Source organism: Acromyrmex echinatior, chromosome 4, assembly GCF_024713525.1.
Source record: "Acromyrmex echinatior isolate Ae372 chromosome 4, ASM2471352v2, whole genome shotgun sequence".
NCBI classification, from domain to species: domain Eukaryota; kingdom Metazoa; phylum Arthropoda; class Insecta; order Hymenoptera; family Formicidae; genus Acromyrmex; species Acromyrmex echinatior.
Window position 1 is genome coordinate 5,837,661 of NC_141855.1, and position 27,691 is coordinate 5,865,351.

Sequence of the window (27,691 nt, forward strand, 5' to 3'; positions counted from 1 at the left end):
GACAAAGCAAGTTTCTAAGCTTTGGAAAAGATACGTTTTTTCAATTAAGCAACTACATGTACGCGAATATATTGTTACGTAAACGATAAATAGGGTTACGTGCACAGATTCTTTTGTGCGTCTTCTCGTAGCTTCATATTACATTGGAGCAAATGACACATTGAAAATGCTTTTGCGGTAATTCTCTCGGCGAAATAGCCAGTTAACAGAAAATCAATAACTATACTGGTTACTTTTCCATCGCCTGCGGTCTTCCCATTTACGAGAATGCGTTGTAATATCGCTGATAAAAAATACACCTGCCGTCGCAACGTACATGAAAGGGAAAGAATTTAAGTGGATATATCCGATTAGGCTCAATTATTGTTAATAAAATGTTCTAAATACAATTCGCATAAAATACAAAAAATTACGAAATTTTTAAGAAATATTTAATTGAGCGATTTTATCAGATATTTATGCAGAAACGTTTTATTTCATTTGCGAGTTAAATTGGTGACTTGTAAGTCAAATTGGAAGTGAATTTTGAAATTTTTTGTCGTGTTCGTACCTGCAGCTGCATTTATCATTTTAAAGTTCTCAAATTAATGTTTTAAAGTTTAATTCTAATATGTTAATATTAAATAATGTATTTAATTTTTATATGGTATTATGCTTAATGCAAAATACAGAAAAATATGATAGTCAACGTTATCATTTTATTCATATTAATTACAAAAACTGTATGTAAGCGGAACAATCGTTATTAATATTTTAGGATTAAATTCATGACAGTTGGAGAATTTATATCCGCATGCTCGCGTCACTTTTATGCATAAATAACTCGTATACAGCAGATCGATTTACAGATTCTTTCGCTATATTACCAATCGGATCGTGTGAGTGAGCAATCAGTAGATCAGAAACTCGAGAATGCAGCGACTGCTATTCGTTTCGTCTCCTTATGCATCGACTGCTTCGTAGGCGAGCATCCGCGCCAGACAACAGCTTCTTCTTTATCTTCCTAAAAAGGTGCGTCGTGTTTCCCTTGGGTGCAAAAAAAAATGCAAAAGCACAGCATGGGAGTAAGAATGTAAGAATAGGTGAAACAGTTAAAGGAGGGTGCTGTAGGATAGATAAAGACGCGATAGAGATGAGTTCGAGAAAATCGAGAAAGCAAAAAGATGCACTCTGAAATCGCGATCCCCTCACCATTTTTCCCTCTTTTCATTTTGCCCTTTTTCCTATATTTGTTTATCTCAACGGCGAAATGGAAGGCATATCGAAATGTTGTTGCTTGTCTTAATATCATCTGACATAATGGAATAAAATCAAAAGGGACTATGAATTGTTGCCACACGTTTATGATACATGTCATTTGAGTTTTCGGAAAACTAATTTGACGAACTAGTTCGCGAACGCGCGATATCTATAAACGTAATCTAGTTATCTCTTTTTTTGGCTGCAGCATTTGATCGCACTGATGCCTCAAACCACCGCCTGCCTGCAAAGTAAATTATCTTTTATGCAGCTGGCGGACGGTGATTAATTATTTACTCTGTTTGCGTTCAGCGTCTACGCCGGTCGCGAGATAATCCGGCTCGACTTTTTCATCGTGAACTTTTCGCAGTTTCGTTCGTGGTTCCTGAAAATTCCTGAAAAAGCCGGGTACACATAACTGGCTGTAATTAATTTTGGATTTCATGATATCAACGGGGCGCTCCAATGTCTCCCCGTCGCTATAATTTTTATCTCGTTCGTATATCACGTAATGTCGATATTATCTTCTGAGTTTATAGCCACTTTATTATCTTTAAGAAATTGATTTTTGATGAAGAGAAATGTCTCTTTTCTGCTTCTTGTGTGCTTCTACTTTGTACCTTTCATCTTCTTTTTTTTTCACTTTGTTCTCAATCCTTTTTTTTTCTTCTATTCGTAGATTTTGATTGTATCTTTTTTATGACATTGCTCTTTTTGCTCGAATCAATCTGCTAGTAAAGAACAATTGAAAAATCACAGATAGCTGTGAGGTTCTTCTCGGTAATATTAAAAGGGAGAAAAGGACGCTTCACTATCAATCCATTAGCGCTGAAGTGTTAAATCCTAATTCTTTTTATTTTATAAATCTTTTATACATTTTTATATATGGAACAAATCATTGATACTAATTCTAATTAAAATCTTAACTATTTTCATATGCGATAATACTGGAGATGTATTCTGTAAAAAGTAGACAAAAGTAGTACGAATTTCAAAATTGTTAAAGCTTAAATTGAAATGAAAAATTCATCCTTGTCTTATCATGTAAGACAGCAAACTGTTACTTATCACATAAACTGCTTTCAAGATAGTCAATCAAAACTTTCAAATTTACTAAGCAAAATGGAATTTTAGAGCAGTACTTGATAGCAACCTTGTATATGTCATAAGAGCACATATAACATACTTAATAGATGTGTTACGTATAATAGAAAATAAAAATACGTCTTATAATAGAAAAATATTATTAGAATCGTAAAAAAAAACTGTTGAAAATAATTGGAAAAACTATTCGAATGAAAAATGCATATTATTCGTTTCAAGTTCTTTTCCTAATTCAATAATATTTATTCAAGGATTACTTCTCTGTTGCTGCTGATGAATGTGAATATATCTACATATAAAGCAATATCTTTTGTGTATTAGGCAAATAACTGAAATACACATACACACACACACACACACACACACATACACACACAAAATATATATAATCTGTTTTGAATACCATCGTTTCCCTTGATAACTCGCTATCTTAACTACATGTGTTGGCAAACCTACAAGAAAACATGATGTTGCAAGTAGCACTCTTATAAAATTTATTTATCAAGCCGGACTCTTTCAGTTTGTTGAATAATTTATTGACAGATAGCCGATACGCAGCTGCGCGGTTTCGAGGATAGGTTAATAATATAATACACTTTACTCGCGAATTCATATTGGAGTAACGTATAGATCGAAGTAATATTAATCAATGTTCCAAATCTACATAATGAACGAATATGTAGACCGTAACAGAGCAGGAATTTCTTTACATAATACTTATTTTAACAAGATTCTTATAATGGTTCTATTACATTAGCTATCTATTACACATAAACAAAAGAAATAAATTTAATTAATTCTAGAACGCTATCGATATGAGTGATACTATTGTTATTGATACGTAAATTTTACGTAGAAGGAAATAGGCCTTAATTAATGTAACACAAGATTTTCGTACATTTTACATTTCTAACAAAATACTTATAATTTGGACTTTTATAAACACTTTTATATAAATAATATAATTATTGATTTAAAAGGAAAGAAAAATAAGCATACTATTAAATTTAATTTTTAAATAATATAGAGTATAGTGTGTTTAGTGTTTTCTTATAACATTTTAATAAAATATATAACAACACAAAACAAAGTGTCTTATAAGACCGTGATGTAACTACACAACGAATCGAAAATAAAGACACTAAACGGTTACGCTGGATTTTTAATGCTGAAATAATTACGCGAATTTATTCTTAAATTGATCTTAATATTCTGATAAGTATCTAGCTTCAATGCAAAAAATATTACCTCGGCTGTGCCGGGGATCGAATCTGGATCTTTTGCATTCATTTTCATTTGAGCGTTAGCTCCTAAGTTTTCAGAGTTAAAACTTTAGATCACCAAGACCTTAGTAATATTTTTCGTAATAACTCATATATATGTAAATACGTATTTAAAGGGAAAATACGCTTTTTGAGGGATTGGATATGTAATACATAAATTCACATAGAAATATTTCAGCACTAAAGATCCAGCTTGACCATTTAGAGCCTTTATTTTCGATTCGTTGTAATAACATAAAACTGATTAATAATTGAAATTACTCTTATTACTTTATAATATTGACCACTAGGTAGTCCAAACTGGTATATAACGGAAGATTTAGAAACTTGTCCTAACTTTTAGCATCGCAAATTGGATGACATATAATAGTTAGCGCTCGATGTAATCTCGCACTTGTATGTAAAATTATTTATGTACAATAGCATTAACGAGTCATTTCATTTTCCACCTTAAGAATAATGATCTTTTACGCAGCCAAATTTTTTGCATCGAAGTAAAATCAATTTCAATCATTTTCAGGCATGCAATAATATCATCTTAATACTTTAATAGAAACATATCATCATTTTTCTTACAATCTACAAATTATAAACACAGTTACAATTTTTGCTTGTTTAATAAAATTGTAACTGATTTTTAATATTAAAATTTGTATAGTTTAGATAAAATTAACTAAAAATTAGATTTACGTTATTTACATGATTACATGATTTATTTAAAAAATTTCGAAACTAATTTTTCCCTGAATGTGTAAGTAACACCATTTTTCCAACAACTTTTTAGTATTTGACTACTTGTATGATTTTTTTCACGGCGTTGCCAACAGTATGTTTCGAGACGGCTATGTGGTTTTGTTAGATTTTTTCTCTTGTAAAAGTTTTTGTACAGCGAGTTGTTGTCAAATTTTGTTTCAAAAGCCAAACTTAGAAATTGCCTCAAATTCATATTTTGAAATAAAATGTGTTTCAAAATTCAACCTAAGATTGATTTCAGAGAAAATAAAACTGATTAAAGTGAAAGCGATAAAATCCAAAATTAGGACGAGTCGGTCACTTTCTTTGATGCAGATGGCTTTGACTTTCAAAGTTAAAAACGCAAAAAAAGGAAGGATGATATTTTTAAGTTTTGATGATATTTGGAACATTCAAACAAATTGACTTTGAAATAGATTTCAATATGACGAACGCTTTTGATGGTTGTTTCAGAAGATGACTTCTATAAAAGCTTTTAACGGTTAAATAACGTTCTGAGCAGTCTATTGAGGTCAGAAGGGACTACGTTGAAAGTTTTTATTAATAAAATTTATATATCTTGTTTCTCGATTTTTCCTGAGTCTAATCTCCGAACTTTTTAAACCGACTGTATTAACACTTCGAACATTTCTCTCTAAAGATACTTTTGTAGCTTTTAAATTAAAAATTCTTTCTGTATCTCAGGGATGTAACACTCATATATAATATATATATATATATATATAATTTTGTCTATCTTCTTCTCTATTATACATAACTGAGAAAAGTAACACGATAATTATGGAATACAATATCCTCACGTATCATTTGCGACAAATAGCTACGCAAGAGATATAAGTGCACTTTTCGTGCTGTCGGCGAGCCGAGATATACAAGTTGGGATTCCGAGCGGCGTCCTCGATTGCCGAGAATAACGTAGTTGCGACGCGGCGACAAAGTGTCCAAATAATTGCACGTGTGCATCCTCGACTCGCCGGGAACGAGATCGCCGACGATATCAGTTGCCTTTGCGTGTGAGCACAAAGGACCGACGTAGAGGGAAGGCAAGAGAGGAAGCGAGGAGACTGCCACATAACATCATCACGTACGAACATGTCGCTTGCGTGTTGGCACGATGTAGCAGCACTAAAATGTACGGAGTCGAGAACGTTGTCGCGACACTCACGTTTCAGCACGAGGAACGTTCGCCGCTACATCATGCCTCTCGTTGCGCTGGCATTTTAGATCAACCGCTTCGTTGGGAATAACCGAGAACGTAGAAGCAGCTAGTTATGTCTCCGCGTTTCATAGCGCGGAAGAGCAATTAATCCACGTTGAATATTTATCTACGGATTTATATTTTCACTGTAAATTTATATGAGCATTTATATGAAGAAATTCCTACATGTGACATAATATTCGATGACTCAATAAAATTTTCTACGAATCGCCACGCCCAACGAACAGAATGTCTAAAATTGACACATTAGACAGCTTTAAGGTATTTCATAAAGAACTCTGAAAGATATCTTAAAATTGTCTTATGCGTCGATTTTAGACATTCCGCTTATTGAGCGACACCAGTTTTTTCTATGCATAAAATTATTAAAAATTTAATTTTTAATTAAACAATACAAATTATTTGAAATATCAGTATAATATTAAAGTACAATATAAAGTACAATGTAAACAAGTATATACTTGTTTATATTATACTTTAATATTATACTGATATTTCAAATAATTTGTATTGTTTAATTAAAAATTAAATTTTTATGCATAGATTGCATATTGATAACTTCTAAACGAGTCCGTGGAAAAATTGCGGTCACGCCTCTTTATTCCCATAGTTAAATGCTTGAAAAGAGATGCTTAGAAAATTTAACGGATAATTCTTTGAAGCGAAGTACTCAGATAATATATTAGAAAAAAGAAGATGAAATGGGCGACTCGTAAGCTTAAATTAAAACTTGGATTATAATTCGTAGATAGCGAGCTTGTTAGCGTGTAATGTTTTACATTAATTGGTATAGTCTTAAATGCCTTTTATCTCAAAAAGCGCAGAGAAGCATTGTTATCCTCACTTTAAAAAATGGTTGAATTAACCTGAAATATATATGCAATAACTGAAGTGTTCATGAAAAAAGAAGAATCCACTTTGATTGTATATATTCTGGTTACGGTAACCATGACTGTTATTTTGAAAATTAACAAAACTTTTGGTTGAAATATCAGATTATTTAATTACAATAACTAGAAATTCTATACAATTTTACTAATACTCATTTAACCGTATATGTTAATCCAACCATACTCTTTTCCTCTGTGTTGTAATAATCAGATATTTAGATATTATTATATACGCGCTAACCAAAGTTTAACTGGTATCATATCTAAACGTTCTGGTTGCATACCAAAATATTTGATTATTATTATTAATAATTCTGTTTACTTCTATCAAAATTTGCTTAATCAAACATATCTTGTTAATTCAGCCATGATTGTTTTTTCCGCAAGAGTTTGATAATATCATAATTATATAATTATATATTCATAGATATGCAGAAGTGATGACGTTTTAGGGAAATATGTGACACTAATAACAATATTAATTAGAACGTAAAAATAATTATACGGCTCAATTAGAATAAAATTAATTAGATTATTATGTTTCTAATGATAAATATATAACATGTTTCTAATGATAAGTACAATATATATTATAACAAATAGATAACATTTTATTTCTAACTTACATATTCTATCGATTGTCAAAATTCATTCAAATTTTGTTATTCTTCTCTATCGTACATCTCTTTATCGTGATTTTGATGGACCATTCGAGTCCATCCCGAGATCCAATTTTAGAATCGGTAAATCAACTGTCAGTAGGTCGACATCAAAGTTTATCTTGATAAATGCCCTTGCGGACGACTCAGAAAAAAAAGAGAAATCCCTGAAAACGACTCTCGGGAAAACCGCGTAAAAGTGCCGATAATTATCCCTCTTCCACTCTGGTCTTTCCTGTACCTCGGTAGCATCCGACATCTTTTCGCATTCATTTCGATATTCAGTGCTGAGAGCTAGCAATTTTGGTTCACTGGATCCCTTATTGTGCACTCACACTTCACATCGGATTGCACACAAGATACATATGCGATTGCAGAAGAATGTCCTGTGTGAAGTAAAAGAACTGTTCTAAAATTGAAATGACGATCTTTCGCTGTATTACGACAGAACTTAAACAGAGAGGAATAATTTAAAAGGATACACGCACACACTCTTAAAAAGCAGAGGAATAAGGAACAATTTATATATATATATATATATATATATATATATACATAACATTTTGATTGCTCTATTTCTTCTGATTTTTTTATTTAAGGCTTTTGTTTAATTCAGAAAACTAGATTCGCGCGTCTACAATACATAAAGTGAAAACTTGAGCGCCGATCGAGTTTTTGTATATAGTATTTTGTATAATATTAAATAAATTAAATAAATAATAAGCATTAACATTCTTTCTGCTAATGTATCATACTAATGTAACACTTATCACTGCGAGAAAATATCATGAAAGAAGCAGAGGAAAATTAATGGAATATCCGGGAACCGCTATGTCGCAGCATTGTAATTTTAGCTTTTTAATCTCGGGTGCAGACACGACGTCGATCACATTATAGCGATCCTCTGAGCAAAAGACATGAAAAGGATCGGTAAAAATCCTGGATTCATTTATCATGGTAAATCTGACTATATCTTGCATTTCTCTATGGCTTGACACACACACACACACACACACACACACACACACACCATACACATACATATATACATTTCCGTTAGTCAGATAAATGTCAGAGTAGAAGTGATTCCTTGAGCACGATAAAAGAAGACAGGACTTACCACTACATTTTACCAATTCTTAATAGTCAGCCTTTACTTTGTGTGAATCTTTCTCAATTTATAAATCATAAAGAATTCGCGGTAGACAGGTCAAATGCGGACATAAAAGAAATTGGAGCTAAAATACAGCGAATGAAATTAAAATAAAAGCTATAAAAGGTAATTCTTTGTACAGCGAACAAAATACAATGAATAAAATTAAAATACAGATCTACAATTTTTTGTATAGATGTAAATCTTGAGTGATTTCTGAAATCTATTAATAATGTACATTGCAAGTAATTAATATAAAATTATTAGCGCTATCTTATTACTAGAAAGATATTTGAACATTTGAAATAATTGTTACTAATATTATATAAAGAGCTCAAATAATTAAGTCAGAGTTGGTTCAAGAAATTGAATTTAAAAAATACATAGATGAAAGGAACTCGGAACATACTACATTCGACGTGATAATCATTTGCACGACTCATATTCATGAGAACAGTAGGTATGTCGCTTCAGTACAGTCAACACATTTGCGTATGCTCATTACAAGGCGAAATAATTCGCATACGTTAATGGTTTTCGCGGCATTTGAATCGTTAAGTGTCACAACGGTGATACATTAATCCACTTAACGATTCCCTTGGCCAATTTCCGCGTAGCCGGCGATAAATTTTAATGTCGTGTTAACGGCATCGTCCTGTTGCGGCATTATCAAATATGCCTGTCGTGGGTGTCGCGAAATTACACTGTTACGGTTTGTCGTTAAGCTCGCAACGCTTACGTAATGTTATACGTAATCGCAAACAATTAATCACTGTTACAGACGATAGCTCAGCATTTTGCCTGGCTCTGCCCGATACTTCCTTTCCGTTTTACTAGTGATACGATAAAGTGTACAATAGTATATTTCTTTCTTCTCAATTGTAGTATCATCAATAAGATTCACTCTTTACTATTGCCAGAAATTGCTCGTCATTGGTTAAAATGACGTACAATTTATTCTTTTTCTCCTCTTCTTATTTTGTGTCTTTTTTCTGTAGGAAAGTTCATATTAATGTAATATCATAGAACATCTTAGAACTTTATCTCAAAGTTTCGATGCACGATGTAATTATTAGATATATAAAAGAGTTGTCTATATGTATACATCAGTAGCTCTGAAAGCAACAACGATAAGATCTTTCAGCATCGTTCTGATTCAATCCATCAGGAAAAGAAATTGCTTCATCTACCTTCCACCGCGGTAAAACGTGGCAGCGAGAAAACTGCTAAGTCATAACTGAGCATCAATTTATACTCTCGCCGAGCACCCGCAAAGTTTCTTACAAGGTATCGTTACGCGATGGCGACTCGCCAAGTAAAAGCACCGCAGAATCAAATGCTTTTACGACTCGCTCTCGCGTTTGTGCAGAGATGCACCCACGCGAATCCGACTGTATCGTTTGTTCGTGAAAATACCATGTCGCGCAAAGCGTGAATGATTGCATCGACCACTCTAGAATGTCAAAGTCTTATTTGGAACATATCTATACGTGTTATTCTTCTTACTTAAATCCTACGGCTTGAATATAAATTGTGGTTTGGAAATAACGGTAAAAGCTTTAAATTATGGGCCAATGAAAAAACGAATATAGAAAATTGTTTTTCTCCTGTGCATTTCGTGGCGCAGCGTGTGGGCGTCAGAGCATCAAACACGAGTCTGGTGAGTTCCGGAATATAAATCAAGAAGTGGGTAGGTAGGTTACGGATACATAGGCAGATACGGGCGTGAGCTGGATATCGAATTCATTTTCAAGATCCCACGACTAGAAAAGGTATTGAAAACGAAAGGTGACTGCGATTGTATTGAGGCAAACGCAGCAACAGGTTTTAACAGAAATTCTTATCGCTCGGTTGCTGCACAAATTCCCTCTTGCTGTAATGACCCAATTATAACATTTGTCCACTATTTTGCCTATTATTCGTGTTTGGTTGTCTGAGTTTGCGGAACCGGTCTTCTCGACAGTAAACTCATTCCGTAAGCGATTAAGTCGGAAGTTCGTTTGATGGACTTTTGATTAGCTACCACGCAAATGCTCCATGAATTCTGGTGGTCCTAACAATTAGTGAAGGAAAATCAAGAAAGATAAAAACGATATCGTATTTTCTAAAACGGATTGAATTTTATTCCGAGATGTGCGTATCATTCTAACAATCTTTCTGGAAAAATGCATTCAAAATGGTGATAAGATTTTTCTCTTTAGTTGATATGATATTTTTAATGTAAATTTTATATATATCCGTCGATATTTCCGAAATTGTTTTATGTAAATTATGTTATAATGTTTAATCTAAAGAGAAATAATTATTAAAGAGAATCACATAATTCAAGATATATAAAATATATCTATACTAGCATACCATAAAATTTTTAATTTTTTCAAGTATAGAACAGATATGAGTCCAAATTTTTTATTTTTTATTTAATTAAAGCTTTTTAGAAACCAAGAATATTTCAAAAATATTAAATATCATATTTAAATTTCCAAAAGTAATTTTATTTTTTTATTGAAACTAAAATCAAACAGTTTTTTGGTAAAACTGAGAAATTTGATAAATGTGAGTCGTTCCTTTTCATAATATGTATATAATATATATACATAACATGCATATACATATATGCCTACATAAATGTATATTATACATATATATGTAGTTTTCCATAGCTATTAATACAGCTGGGAAGAGAGGTGATTTTAAATGAAGGAATAGGTTAAAACATGAAATAAAATTTTTTTTATGTGGAGTTTCGTTTTCGAAAAAAATCGAGATTTAAATATTTATTAGATACGTATGCACTTAACCATAACAATATAAAAAAATTGATATAAAAAATTTTTGTTTTACGTTTTCAACTTATTTTTTCCCTTGTAGAATCATCCCTTTTCTGGGACTCATTATGAAACATCCTGCATAAATATATGTAATAGATATTTCTTATAATCGGTTATTTTATATAATTATATTTTGTCATTAAAATATAAGAAACAAAAAAAGGAAATGCATATATGAAAGGATAAAAGGAAGTGTTAACGACAAAAACTTTTTAATTAATTATAATGATATGGGAAATATAAAGTAGATTAGAGTTTATTTGATGTGCAAGGAAATAAATACAGCAGTTCATACATATTCACATGTAGAAAGTACAGGTATACAAATTCAGCGAATATGCAAATCTGTTGCTCCTAAAGCACAAAAGTTTAAGTAGCATGGCGGTTATTTATCAGTTCACTGCAGTTTCCTGAGTCTCTAGTTCCTGCAGAGTCCTCTTTTTCATCGGGAGATGCGACGGTAAAAATTTGCCCGCAATATATATTTTCATTTAAAATTACTTCTCATTTTTTTTATTTTCCTCGCATCTAACGTGTCGTCGCACAGTTTATCGTACCATTCTTTCCGACAGCCGATAGCTGTTGTTGAGAACTTTATTCCCTTTGCGTCTGACTTATAACACACATAATTTCTCGTTGTACCTTTATATCTCACAGCAGAAGTAAGTCCGGTGTAAAGGCGCGATACTTCCAATAAAGTATTGCTGCGTAACCGGAAAACATTTTACGAATAAAGTATAAATCGCCAGCTCATCGGCACCATCTGTTTCTCTGGTGCGGAAATGAAATATACGTAGACAAAGCTTTGCTTGGACAAAAATTTGCATATTTCGTAGATTTATCATCGCATATGGCAGAAAGTTTTTATATCGCAATACTCAGAATGATGCGTCGAACGCGAGATGTAATATCGTGCGTGGTCCTCGTAACGAGTAACAACCAGAATTCTGCGTTAGAAAGCGCACATTTTATATTCTCCGGCGATATGAATAATAAAATATTTGCGAATGAATGAACAAAATTTTTAGGGCATTTCTGCCGCCGCAACGATGCAAGGCATAACGAGTATAGAGAGAAGAACTACTGAATAGGATGATGGACAGCTGAGCTGCTTGCTAGGTTGTCAAATAAGCAAACACAATGACGGGCAGAAATATTAAAGTCCCAACCGAGCGACTATTTTTTTAATATCACCATCCATTTTTTTAATAACGGATGTAACTCTTTGGTTGATGAAAGTTTTAATGGAAGCAATCCCGAATATAAAGGATTAAATTGGTATGTTAACCGTTTTCATTTCAAGCGACCGTTCATCCGATGACACAGAGATATTTGTGGAATATCAGTGCTTGATAATGTTGGCCTGATATTAAAACAAAATTGTGAAAATTATCTTATAAATTGTGCATTGTAATTTCTGCATGTTAACACTAGAAAGCATTATGTGCCAGCCAACAAAACATAAGACTTATAGTGAAAATCCGATCTCGATGGGAGCATGTTTATGTCGACGCGAGCCTATTTATCCGACTATCAGTTAACGATCGACGACGCTGTTCAGCAGCCCCAGAGGACACTGATAATAAACGGCCGACCAGCAAAGATGCGTTTATCACTCGCTTACTAAGGGATAACTCTGTTTGATTCTTTGTAACAACTGCTACCTCTGGTGAATTACGTTTATAGCTCGGCAAAGACACTAAACGTGCGTCTTCAGAGAACACACCATGTATCTACATGAATCTCACGTACTTCTTGTAGTTGATTACATGGAACGTCTCTCGCGTTCACCACGTTTCTACTTATTTCTTTGATGAATTTGAGATAGAGTTTTACTAGCTTTGTTTAGCGAGAACTTGATTACGCTCCTTAATGTTCAATTTCAACAAGATGAAAAGAAGATGATTGAGATATTCTGCTTTGCAGTAGAAAATTTTCTATATTTTATGCAATTTTCAATATAAAAGTATACGTTGTATGGCATCATACTAAAAAATTGTTTAGATTTCTTTTATAAATATCGCTTTATACTCAAATTTTATTTACATCTTTCTTAAAATATTACATATTTAATTAAAAATTATGTTATAAGTTGACTTGTTAAAATTATGTTATAAGTCAACTTGTCAAATATATGTTTTATGTATTTTATGGTGTGTAATTAACCTTTTTAGTTCCCAAGTAGAGCAACCTGTTTGTCCTAAAAATCTTTTCAGAATAATTCTGCCATAAGATTTTGATCATTTTTATGGATTTTTGTAATTGATTTTTGTATCATAAGCTTTTATTTGAAACAAATAAATGTATACATACAATTTTCAAAAAGTTATAACATATTTATCTGGCCCGAACCTCTCTCCCCCTCTTGGGAATATTATGTTATAATTGTTTTAAAAAGTTAATTTTTACAATTTAAAAAATTAATATCAATTTAATAACATTTAGATTATTTACAGAGTTGTGCAATAACAAATACTGTACAAGAAATAATTATTTATTATATATTTATTATATATTAATTTAAATAAATTACATTGTATTATATTTACTCACTAATACGTTTATTTACTACATTTTAATATATTTTTTAATGTCATGAATATTTTATTATATAGAAAATTTTTTTGGATCAACCGCTCACTTTACCTTGGAACTTGTGATTGGAAAATTAACATGAAAGTCGAAAGATTAATAAAACAAAGTGAGTCCTCATTTTGTTTTATTTTTTAGTTATATTCAAATCAATTATATCGCAAATGATAATTTATCAACCTAAGTCTATTATAAAACATATTTATAATAATTAAGACAGTTTGCAAAATGAGAAAAATGGTTTAAATAAAAAGAGACACTTTGATGCACTATCTGAATGTCATGATAAAATGAGCCCCCCCTTATATTTTTACAGAATCTGATTTCTTTAGATCTATTTGGACTTTCTATGAAATCCAAATAGCTTGAATTCATAGAAAATTTTGAATGTATTGAGATATTATTAGATTCAGAAGTTCCTTTTCATGAATACATTCTTCTCGTAATAGTCTTGTGTTGATCCTGTTCTCGTAAATGTCCACAAGCATTTCTTCCTCGCTTTGCAGATATTTTTAGGGACTTATTAAAATTATTTAAAAATTTAACCATAAAGCTTTTTAATGAAAAACAATTTTTTTGCAATATCCCTCAGAAGAAATTATGTCTCAGTAAAATGTAGTTATATAGTTTATTCAAGCTGCTTATTTATCTTTTCAAGATAAAAGAATAACATTTTAAAAATTAATTTTAAACTTGTTACTTAAGAACATTAAAAAAATTCAGAGTATAAACTTGTTACTTGCGAACATGAAATCACGTTATACTTGCCATTAAAAATCATATGACAAAACTTCGATATACTTCATTATAAATGAACAAACATCAGTTGTCAATAAAAAGATTGTACCAGTCGTGGCGGCAACTTCGATACCTATCTAAACAAAAATTAAGAACCATCTCTTTACAAGAGATAGTGTTAATTACAATAGAATTTTAAATGGAATTTACATTAGCAGCAGAGATTCGCATTATCTTTCCCTCTAGTGTATACTTCTACCGACACTGATTCCGAAACAAATTAATTAATCCCGTTAATCAATAATTGGATAAGTATTGTCTAATATAAGTATCTAAAGAAGGATTTAATCTTTTTCTGATATTGTTTCCGTTTTTTAGAGGCTATAAGTAATCCCGATATGCACATGAGATTTCAGAGGACTAACGCGATAGGCTGATTTATGTGTTTCTAAGCAATGTCTCGTGAGAGTTCCACGCGAACGAAAACTTATAGCAATTCCGGTTAATCGAATCTATTCTCTGATATCGGCGATCGGCATTCGTCGCTGAAAAACACATAAAATAGGATTTAATCTCTCTCGTATTCGTGTCATATATATATATATATATATATATATATATATATATATATTACAACAAAAAGAGCCATCACATGCAATAATAGCTTTTCATTTATTTCTCGTTCATGCAATGTTCCGCATTCGAAAATAGTGCAGAATCGGAAAACAGTAAAAAACTTATAGCGTTACATTTTTCTCGATAAAATGTCTTTCCAACTACTTCCCATTTTTTTCAGACCAGCTCGGCGTACTCATGTCATTATGTGGAAATTGAAAGTATCGACATAGATGCAACAAAACCGTTCATTACAACGAGATGCCGTAAAACGATGGCCTGGCATTGTCATGTGTTCGCATATGTTCTATATAAAGCAATTCCAATTTGCGAAACACACGTAAACGGGCGTAGCTCGTCGATGAATGCTACCTTTACGTATGTGCCTGCATACATCTTTAATCAATTGCGATAATCGCAAGTTCAAATTCGAGAGTGTTTAACGACGATCACGGTTCGCCAGGCGATGCACGGCATTACTGTGGTGTCATCGTATCTAGAAGGAGAAACTGCGTCCTATACACGCACACACGCACACACACACACACACACACACACACACACACACACACACACACACATATAAAATATACATACAAGGACGCCGGGAGCGACGCTTACTCGGAATCGCGTCCTTCCTATCTATCTAATCTTCGCAAAGTGCATTCGCTTACTCGCATTAACCCTACAGCCCCCGGCCTGACTCTATCATGCCCAGAATTGACTGCCCCCGCTCGATCCTTGGAAGTGCGTATCCTGACACATATGCACGCACATATGCAGAAACGCGTATATATCACAAACATCCATCATAATCCTCCTCCATCTCCAGACATTAGCATAGATTTACCTACGAGACACGATATATAGAATAGTAGGTCTCACTTGATCTTCCTAATTCGTGCTAATATGAAGACTTGAAAATTCAGTACCGATTGTGGATTACCACTTCGATATAAGGAAAGCATATAGTTATGCCAATAATTAGGTTATGCCAATAATAGAACTGATATATATCGTATCTTCCAATTAACCTGATTGATATTTGATTCTTTGATGTATTAACACAATTTGAACTGTTAGAATTCTAAAACTTACTTGTATATGATAAGCGTTTTGCTCAGACTCAAAATTATCTAGATAAAGATAAGATCAATTTCACGTAAACGTATCTTACAGTTGATAAGATAAAGATGGTTTTATTTTAAATAGATAAAAGATGTTTTTTTATTTCATTTGAGGTGCTGAATTGTTCCCAAACGTTATTTAATTTCATGTTAATGGGAAAATATTGAAAATTGCAATCAAAGATCAGATTTCAACAAAATTGTACTATTTTTAATGCAATTTTCAAAATAAACGTTTGCAAATGATTAAAAAAACATGCATAAGAAAGATTCTTTCGTTTAGGCCAAGATCTAGTTGCTTTATTCATCTTCTCTTTTGACACACATCAAGTTAATATTCAAAATTATACAAATCCCAAACAATAATAATCTAATAACATTAACATATTATAAAAATACGACTTATAAGAAAAGAGACATTTTAAAATTCTACCCGAGTGTATACTAAACTCGCTACACATCAAAATAATTTTGAAAAGATAACAGTTCTTTTATTTAAGATACAGATGAAAATAATATAAATTCTAATAATCTAGATAAAGATAAAATTAAAATAATCTAGATAATTATTAGATAATTATTAGATCATCTAGATAATTATTTAGATAATTTTCTATAAACACTGCATAAATAATAAATATTTTTAAAAATCTACATTTTTTTGTTATTAATAGCTAATTAATAATAACAATTTTTAGAAATAAAAGTATTTTAAATAAGTTACTTATTATATATATATAACATATGACTGGCTTTATCCTGCCTTCAATTCTTCTTTTTTTGGCCGAGAGAAACATGTGCATATGCGCGCTTATATTTGACCTGCAATTGAGGTTTTTGATGTCATGAAGAGCTCTCAGGACCGAAATCACAGAAAGACCGTCTGATCGCTATATATATTGCATGTATATATCTCGTATTATGTATATACATCCTGAATATCAGATAATGATCGAATTAGTTATGCGTATTCTGAAAGTATAGAAGTATATAAAAAAATTGATGTTAAAAAAAGATAAAAACCATCGTCATTAATACAAATTACAATCATAATAATGATGCGAATGTGTTGTTTTGATATAACGTAATGCTTGCTCTTTTAATAATTTATTTTCCTGAAAGCAATATGATTTACTAAATGAGCATAAAACTATACGGAAATAGATGAACGGAATTAAAGAAGATTTTTGTTGATAAAATATATTTTATTCTTTCATGTGATGTTTGAATCCTTTTTTTTTTGATATTAATAATAAACTCAGTATTCGATAAAACCGCGGCGAAAGATTGTGATGTAGATATGTTGCGAATTTGAAAATCGCATCTTTTCTTTTAATTGTAAATTGTTTTTTACAGAAATATCAAGCCTCCAGTGCTTCTTAAATTACAGGATGATGGAAATTAAAGGTTTTTTTACAAGCTAAGTTTTAGCTCTTTTAATAAGTGAGAAAGTTAATGAGTTAATTAAAAAATCTTCAGACAATTTCAAGTGAATTTTATCGTAACACAATCTTAATTTCATAATTTTACTGAAATATTCACCATTAAAAATTAAGAAAAAATAGGAAGGATATCTTTACAAAACATTTAATAAAAACATTAATTTAAAATTTATTAATGAAGTAACAGAAATTTGCACTGTAAAAAAGAACTTTTTTAAACCCTATAATATTATAGTCTTACCAAGACTTTCACAAGATCACATATGAACTGAAGAATATATTCACCAATTTTATGAAACCATTAGGTATGAACTCGCAGCAGGCAACTACCGTCTGCGGCAGAGAGACTTTTACCGCCTTTATTTCTGCGCGAGAGACTTTCGTCGAATTCGCTTCGCGAATAGTTCCGTCATTTTTCCATGTGGATGAATCTCATTGTGTGATTGTCGCCGTAGATTATCAGAGACACATATACCTTGACGAGACATGTCACTCTCTACGACAGAGGAAGACTCGAGATATCTCTAAAATTGTGGAATTTCACTTCGAATTTGCCAACTTTGCTAGTCGGAAGCTTTCGCGACTCGGTGATTTAACAGTATTAATTAAAAGCGAAGAGAACGATCATTTAAAATGATTAAAATTGGAGAGTCGAACATTTTCCCGATGCTTTGAACGGTCGTCGAATAATAACTGTAGAATTGCTAGTGTCGCTACATATATTACACATATATAACATGTTTTTTAGTTCTAAATTTGTCGACGTTAATTTGAATTTTAATTTGAAGTTACTATATGGTTCGGTATATAATTTAAGTATTGAAATAAAGCTTTTCACGTTATATCTAAACGCGTCAGAGCGAATATAAATATAAATGATTGCTGTACTCGTAAATAATTATTTACATTAATAAAATTCATTTCTCATGAATATACATATACATATATTTCCCCTTTTTGTAATTAAATTTTATATTAAAATCTACAACGAGATATGGTACTTAGTAGGATGAAATATGGCACTTTCAGCGAAATAGCTTTTGTGATCCATTTCGCGAAAGGTTAAAAGCGGCCGCGTGCCATGTAAAAAATTTGGGGTGCGTCAGGGCTTGCGCATGACTGCATTTACATGCGCATATGTTTGTCCTATGAAACTGAAAGTATTATTATTCGTACTTCAGGAAACGTGACGGCAAAGGCGAGAGATAGATTTGCGAAAGGTTCACGTACAATCCATAAGAATATCATAGGACGGAGGGGATGTCCGAGAGACAAACAGATACGTACAATGACATTTTCAACAAAGAATTTGACCTCGACTCCGTTCGCATAAAAATCCGAGTTCCCTTTGACAGAAACGGGAAAGGACGCCAGTTCGTGTTCGATATTCCCAAGAAGTTCGACGTGAAAGCTACCATATGCAGTGAACTCTCCTCCATATCTTATATGCACTCAATGGTGACTTCTACTTTTGTAGAGTAATGCTTCGCACATAAATGTTCTGTGCATGTATTATATTACGCGATCTGAAAGTTCCCTCGCATACCTAGCGATGACTCTCTGAGATAGTTACACTTCGATGCATTATATTATAGGAGTGTGAGGCGCGCACGATTGCACTCCGGTGAAAACAAGAATGTAACGCACGAGTGAACGAGCTTGCACTTCCGACTTCTGACCATTTCGCTTGTTTTCATTATTCTTATATCCATGCTTTCTTCTCGGTGTCACCATAAACGTAATACGTAGACTACTACGTATTCCCTGATTTTAGCTTCGGTGTTCTTAGAAAGAATTGAATATATCAGCATGTCTTTTCAAGTTGATATTTTAAAGAAAGAGAATATGTTTCAAGCTACCTCTTTCACCAATAGTGGCAACTTCATAGAAATGCGCAGTCTATTCTTATTATGTATGGTCGACAAAAATCGCGGTTTAAACGTTCACATTTATGTCACGATTATTATGCGATTGGAAGATTGGCTGTTTTGAAATCGTGATTGGTGAGTTACACGACAATTAATTATATATTTATGTTTAAATGTGAGGATAAATAAAATATCAAAATAAAGCGGGATAGAGGTATTCGGAAGGCAAATCCTAATAATTTTCTCCGAGAGAACAAAAAACTTGCAGTACATAATTAATTTCTGAAATTGTTCTGGAAACTAATCGATTTGTTTGTGGAAAATAATTTATGTGGGAGGGATAATCACGTCGCTTGAAACGTAATTAATTCAGTAATTTGATAGAGGTGTCATTAACTTAATATTAAGCATTAATAATATAAATTGACTAAGGAAACGAGAAAGTATAGATATTAAAAATAGTTAAATGGTATTTATTTTGTACAATATATAGTATAAATAAGAATATATTATGAATATTCCTAATGCTTATTTGTTCTGTATGAATAAATCGCATTTAACTATTTTTAATATCTATACTTTTTCGATTTTCTTACCAATTTATGCTATTAATGTTTTGCATATAACGAACTAAATTTCTACACGTTTTCTTAGTATTACTATCAACATGATGAAATAAAATATGTAAATGGCTATAATTTTTTGTCGTACAATTTGTTGTGAGAGATTTAATAGAGATTGGCTTTTTATGGACGTTTGTAATTTCGAAAAATCTTATTTAAATTTGTTCACATTTTATATTCTTAGCAATACAACGGTAAATGGATTTCTTAGCAATACAACGATTATCGTTTCCGTTTTACGACAGTTTGAAATTCGCACATTTGCTCTAGAATAACGATCTCGATTAAACGAATTCATCCGACGCGAAACTCGTCGAAATTAAACCGTCCGCTCCCGGAAATGCGATTTATAGAGGAATTAATTATTTGCCTGTGTGGATAAATAAACGGCACTGTGAACGCCCTAAGACATACGCTAATTAAGTAAAAACATTTACGTAGTAAATAATTATAGCGTTGATTCGGGCGTGTTCAAATGCAATTCGAATAGTCTCGATAGAGAAGTGTTTAACGGGATAGATTTTATGCGACTCCGTATTACTCTATATGGCGAAAATGCAGTCGGTGACACTCTCTGAAGGGTCAACGTAAAGACGCCAATTATCACGCCATTGTCGTCCACGGAAATCCTTCGTTAGACCAGAGCTCGAGACCGATAGCTCTGAAAAGCTTAGACGCAAACTCTCTCCGATCCCCATCGTGTTCTCTCATCTCTCGTCGGTGCATTCGCAATTTCGTCGGTATTCAAATAAGCAGCTGCCACCTCGCAGTATATAATTGAAGTTACAATATCGCTTCTCTCTCTCTCTTTCTCTCTCTCTCTCTTTCTCTCTGAGTGAATTATTTAACTATTTAATATTATATTGAAGATATTAGCTTCTCTTTACTTCTCCCTCTCATTCCTTTGCATCGTACTTACAACTCGTTTTGTTTCCTCGTTATTCTAATAATTGAAGGGAAAATAGGATATTTTTTTATTTGATTTATTCGCTGCACAAATTGCGAACGATTACATATTTCAGTTTATTTTGCGTGCACGTTTTGATTAATATTACATAGGACGATAATTCATTAGCCGTGATATGGGGTATATAATGTAAGATCGAGAAATAAGATCTATTTCAGTTTAATGTTTCGCCAGAGATTCCTCCACTATCTCTAATTTCGCACATCCAAAATTTCGTAGAAACGCCCCGCAGCTGTCCGCGCAGCGTCCCGAATGCCTCACAGATCCTGTTAGCGTTTCGCAAGCAATTATCCTTAATTACCGTGTGCATCCAAAATTTTGTTGAACTGTAGCAGCGCTTTCCTAGACCGTCCTGCAGGGCCACTCAACCGGCAATGTCACAATTTCAACAGTAATTATCCCTAATTCACGCTTACAAAGTTCTAGTAAAGGACGTACGAGTTCTAGAAACGCGGTTTTAGGCGTAACCGTAATTGCGGTATTATAGCCTTTTTCACGTGAAACGTATTCTGTATTTCGTATAAAGTATCGAGTTTCGATTGAACCGCGTCTTCTCTGCGTAAATTTGTATCCAGTGATCCATTGTCGCAAAAATTAACAGTCGCAGTAAAGTGGATTCGAGCGAAACCCAATTATGATTGTGAAACACTCGCGTACGCCTGGGACATTGTTATGCCGTAAGCAATTATATCGCTACCTTTGTTACACGATTGCGCTATACTTGAGTCGGTGACCAGAAATACCTCTCAAATTTCACCGGACAATATACTCATGGCGAGATAATTCATAGAATCATGCGCATAAAGCAATCCATCGATAATTCATTCACATTGATGCGTATTATGCAACCATGCTGAAAGCCAACTCCAATGAAATGGAAATCTATCTTCCCACTTTGTGTGCAATATCAGTTGCATTTTCGATTTAACTGAAATATTTTCAATTTAACTGAAATATTTAAATGAAATACTTAACTGTGAAATTTAAATCGAAATATTGTGTGCAAAATTAAGCTAGATTTTTATGCAAAGATTTATATTAAAATTTTTATGCATATCACTCAAAAAAGAAGTGTTCAATTTCATGTATATTAAATTCAAATACATAATGTTTTATTACTATACTTATTGAAAATATTATATAAAACTAAAACATCTTTAAGTGTTAAAAAAAAATGCAGATAAAAATAAAACATTTTAATATATTAAAATTAAACACTTCTCTTCAGTGATTAGAAAAGAAGATTTAAAAATACGGTTTTAAAAGAATAATGAAGGCACATATAATTAATAGAAAAAAAATATCAATTTTATTCATAATTATATGTGAAACTTACAACTTGTATCTAATTAATGCATAATTTACAAATTTTTGCTCTAACTAAGTAAAACAAACTTAATTGCTTCATCGCCTCAGACGAAGAGAAGCGACACAAAGGAGGATAGACGCTAAGTCCCTTACCTATATAGATCATCGCATACACACATGTTCGTTATAGGTATACATACGCTGCGGTCAGTTAGCTGTTATCATTAGGAGGAGTTACGGTGGCGTGAGCGGTTGCGGATAGGAACATCAACGCTCAATGAACTTGGATAGGATGGATGATGACTTTAATTAAACATTTTCAAAGGAGACACTACCTCTGTAGCAAGCGTCGCGAAAGAAAAATCGCGATTGTGCAAGATCTCACCGTAAATCGAGATCCTCAATTGCTGAAATGTGAGAGCCGGAAAAGAGATATTACTGTTTTCATTTAGAAACTGTAATGCTATCGATGTAACGGAATATGGTGTCAAAGGCTACTGCGAATGCATTTGTGTTAATATCTGCACGGAGTTACGCCGATGACTAATGGCGATAAAGTATCACATTGCGTTAAATGTTTCGGACTGTCTATCTGTAACATTGTTGCTATTACGAATACTCTTAAATGTTAACAATTTTGTGATACCGGATAGGATAATAAGTCGCTCTAATTACAAGAAAAAAGTCAAATGTCATTTCGTGCGATACATGATTGAATCAAGAGACTGCGTAGTGTGCGTGTATCTTACAGTGGAATCTGACTTTATTGTTACTTATTTCTTTACTTTAAAATCTATAGTCAAATTTAATCTAATGTGAGTCGCCACTGCTCCTACTAAATATATAGTTATTTTTTATTAAAACGATAATTAAATTTGAACTAGATTTAACAGTGTACAATTTCTAAAATTTTGTTCTCCTACTTTTATACTTTTATACTTTTATACTGTTTATTTTAAAGGTAAAAATCTGAGAGGAATAAGGTAACTTAAAATTATGTAAAATTGTGAAAAACATTTATTATTACAAACAATTTTTCACAATGTAGTTTAAGAAGATATCTGGATTTACACGCTGGTCTCGCGTACGTGAGCTACGTTTAGGGTTAATAATGATTACAAAAGTAACATAATATTTAAAGATTAGCGTTTAATTGATTTTGATTATATTAACCAAACATTTTTTATCGAATTTATATCACCAAAGCTTCAATAACTATCATTTAGGCGTGATTATTATTGCCAAACTTTTTTTCAGTGTTTAATAAGCGCGAAACCACTCTCTACCACTTTCTGCGGTATTAGTCCGCACGTCATGGGTACTTAGAGAAGATTAGATCGCAGATAGTCTAATTAACTAGTAAATATCAATACGCAGCAATTAATGCTTATTGGACTTACGATGCGAGAGCTTCTAGCTAATAACGTTGTGGCAAGTTCGGGAAGGTAAGCTTGATTAATAATCGCGGGCGCTCGTGCAACCATGTTCGTAAATCTCGCGCACGACCTATGCGGAGCGTAGTATGGTCACGATGTACGGCCGATCTTTTATCAAATTTAATTTCGTTTCACGTCGCGTACAACATGCACGGTCAAATTTAGCTGCAATAAATGCCGCGGAGCAGTTTTGTTGTTCAATCTTGCTGAATTGTACGTCGTCAACGAAAGCATTTATCATGGTTTTTTATCTTTTTGTCTTCTAAAAAGGGTCTTCAAAGTCAAAGGAAACTTCGAACCCATCTTTTGCAAGGATCAGTTGGTCTGATCCTCTCGTAAATTCTGAACGAAAGCGGAAAAGCTCACGTACGCAAAATAAATGAGACAAGATACCGATGCTTATCAAAATGAGTAGGACCATCAACTTCTTGCCCTGTCTGGACATGAAGCTCTCACAATGTAGACATTCGTACGCCTGCATCCGGTCACTGTAATCTCTGCTTTTATACGCAGGTATAAAACGTTGCTAGCCGGGGATTTGAAAATGCAGCTTATGTGCTTCCTCGCGTTTCTCGCGTCGCACCAAAATGTGAAATAGATAATGCATAACAATACATACAAGATGAAGAAAATCTTTCGAGTAAAAGAACAACACATACGTGGTTGATAAAAAAGCGAGATCTAGACAATTTGGATTTTATGTATGCCCTACATATGCCCTGTACATGTGCACGTTTACGATATTGTAAGGTACTGCGTAACGTACAACGTGCATACCTGTCGGCAATTTATCGAATCTGGGCACGCATGCATCTTTAACGGAGAACTCGGAGGTACGGAGGCGTTTGTTTAATCTGAATTGTTAAACAAATAAACACGTTCCGTTGATCGGGTAACAAATTCTCAACGGTCAACCGTGTCAACATGACTGATTGCAAGCAGCGCGCTAATTAATGTCCATTTATTTCTAAGTGCGCTCTCTCATTTGCGACTGCTCATTTCGCGGTGAAAATTTGCTTACAACGAGCTTTTAAACGACATTAATGTTAATCGATGCAAACGCTTATATAAAATTGTTTTTTCGCAAAACGTATTATCTACCTGTAGAATGCCGTTCCGCGTGTATTCTCTGACTAGTTTCCCCTCTCCCTCCCTTCCTATTGTCGTACTTTCTCGAAAATTGAATTAATTGTCGCCTGTCGCAAGTCTCTCACGTACGCACGTTCGACGAAAATTTCGTTAAGTCGAACTCAGCGAAAACCAGATGTAGTTTAACAACGTCTGTTGTATTTAACATAGAGAGATTTACGGCTTATACTTAAAGTTTGAAAAGCATTATCCAAAAAGTCACTGGCTAAGCTGACTATGTGTACCTTTGGTATTCAATTACTCGCAGTTCCCGTAGGGCTAATGGCATAAGTAGCTGCAGAAGGTTTCACAAACATCATGTAAAAGCGTGACGAGAATAATCCAGACTCGAGGAGAACAGCTGACGCGTTACATTTCGCGAGCGCGGTTTCTGAAATTCGCGATTAACGTGATGCCGTCTCACTAACAATAAGACGAATCTCTCTCTATCGTCTGTACCTATTGTACTTTTAGCCAGCCATATTTTAAATTATTGGGATAAATAAATGAGGGTGGCGGTTTTCATTCTACAATGAAAGGACGGGAAACATTCTGCTACGGGCAAAGTCTCGCGCACTTGTTATTCCTAACGTATGAAACAAAATCTTCATTGAAAAATGGATGATTATATAAAATATGAATTTCCTTGGGTTATGTAAAATATGGGAAATCGCGATGCAGCTTCTCGCCCCTTCCTTCTTCCCCTTTCTTTTTCCTTTTCTGTCGAAGATTCCATTTGGTAAAATTAACAATTCAGACGAGTACATGATGCCAAATGTCGTCGTAATCGATCCAAAGTCAGCCCACGCAAGTTAACTCCGCGTCTGGTTAAATCTCCTTCACCGCATAATCCGATAACTCTAATTATCTTAACGAGATCAATAATTTCTCTCTCGTACCATTCCTCGTTACGCTATGATATAAACGACCAATGAAATTTCCGCTTATCATCATGTACCTCAACTATTTGACAAAAACATAATAGTAACTTTACGATTACGATTACGGGGTTTCTTGTAATGTCAGCCTATACATCGCGTAATTGAAGTTTGCAAAAGCACTTTACACGGTTCGTTTTTCTCTCCAATCTAACAAATGTTCTAATGTTATATTCTTTTTTATTAAGCTATTTCATCTTCATAGGCAAACCTTTAAACTCGGTAGAATTACGTCAAATATTTTTTGTCTTTTAGACATTTATGACTTTACATCATGCTAGATACAGCGTCATATTTCATCCGCGTATGACTACGTCATATCCGCCGTAACGTAAATCTATATGACACTCCAAACAGATGGAAATCATTTTTATATTTCGTTCCGCGCATTCTTGTAAAAGCTTACGGCTTCGAAATCATCTCAAACTTGAATGAATAAAATAGCAAGGAATGTATTCTACCATGCGCTGGGTAAAGATAGCCACATAATTAGATTCTGGTATTGCAGTCGATAAATATTTACCCAGTAAACGCACACGCAGATTAATCGATACAACGTATCCGAAATGCAAAGTAAAAAACGTACAGAGGGTAAAATAGCAGGGGATGAAATGATCATAGCGCGAACCGCGGATAAAAGTGCGTTACATCGTGCCAGGAGAGAAAATATTGTCGCTCGTAAAACTGTAAATTACTCGTCGATAATTTATTGCACAAAAGGTCGGCGGAATTGAACGAAGCGAAAGCTCTTATGCTGCACGCTATAATTAATTCGCGCGATTTGAACTGACTATTGTAAATCACAGTACTGAACCACGAATGTACATACGCCAAATGTACGCCGCGGTAATTTACTATCTCGGCTCGTAGACGAATCCGATCCTCGGAATCACCGTGCCGGTCAACGCGGTGTTACGACCGCGCTGGGTTTCGGCTGCGGTTTCGGAAGATCGCTGTATATAGCCCTCCGACCTTAACCTGAGGCACGCATTGCATTAATGCGCGCGCGAGGGGGACGGTAGAATGCATACGCCTACCCATTGTGGCCATCCGAGGATGGATAGCATGTGTGCGTAGCTGCCCGCACGTACTATTCTAGTCGTGGGAGGAACGCCTCCGTAATTCACGATTTCTTAACCTGCTGATTAACGATTCTAGCACGCTGTGCAATCTGCGCTCTTCCTTCTACATTAAAACGAAATAAACGAGGTACTCCCTCGAGGATTCTCTCGCTAACCAGAGAACGGAATGTTTTATGTAAAACTTCCTTCAACATTATTTGTACGTTCGTAATACGAACAACGAAGAATTGTTATATTCGACCCAATCGATTTTTGTTTCATAACAACAATATTTTTCATGCGAAGGCGGATTGAATATTATGTTTTCTATAATTCTTTTTGTATTTTATATTTATATAGGCTAGTAAGCAAGAATATTAGATCAGCATTTTGAAGTATTGATTTTAAAATATTAATTTATTAAATTTTCATATAATATTTTATAAATGTTATTGAAATATTAATAATAATATATTCCCGAATATTTAAAAATGTTTTAATAATATAATCTTCAAATATTTTACAAATATAATATAGAATGTTCAAAGCACATCAGAAACGTAATATTGAATCTTGAATGTTTCTGTAATGTTAAATCTGTGTTAATTTTTCTCTGATTGTTAATGTTGCTGCAACGTTGTAGCAACATTAAACAATTTAATAAAATAAACAAAGAACAGTACGCAGTGTCTTAAATGGATGTGGAGGAATAATATT

The 27,691-nt window shown here is 33.2% G+C and overlaps 1 protein-coding gene across 5 annotated transcripts in view; it reads left to right on the forward strand.

Moving 5' to 3' along the window:
- The window catches only part of nAChRalpha6 (nicotinic acetylcholine receptor alpha6), a 264,238-nt gene that overhangs the window by 86,299 nt on the left and 150,248 nt on the right, over positions 1–27,691 (forward strand). The gene's annotated exons all lie outside the window — the stretch shown is intronic.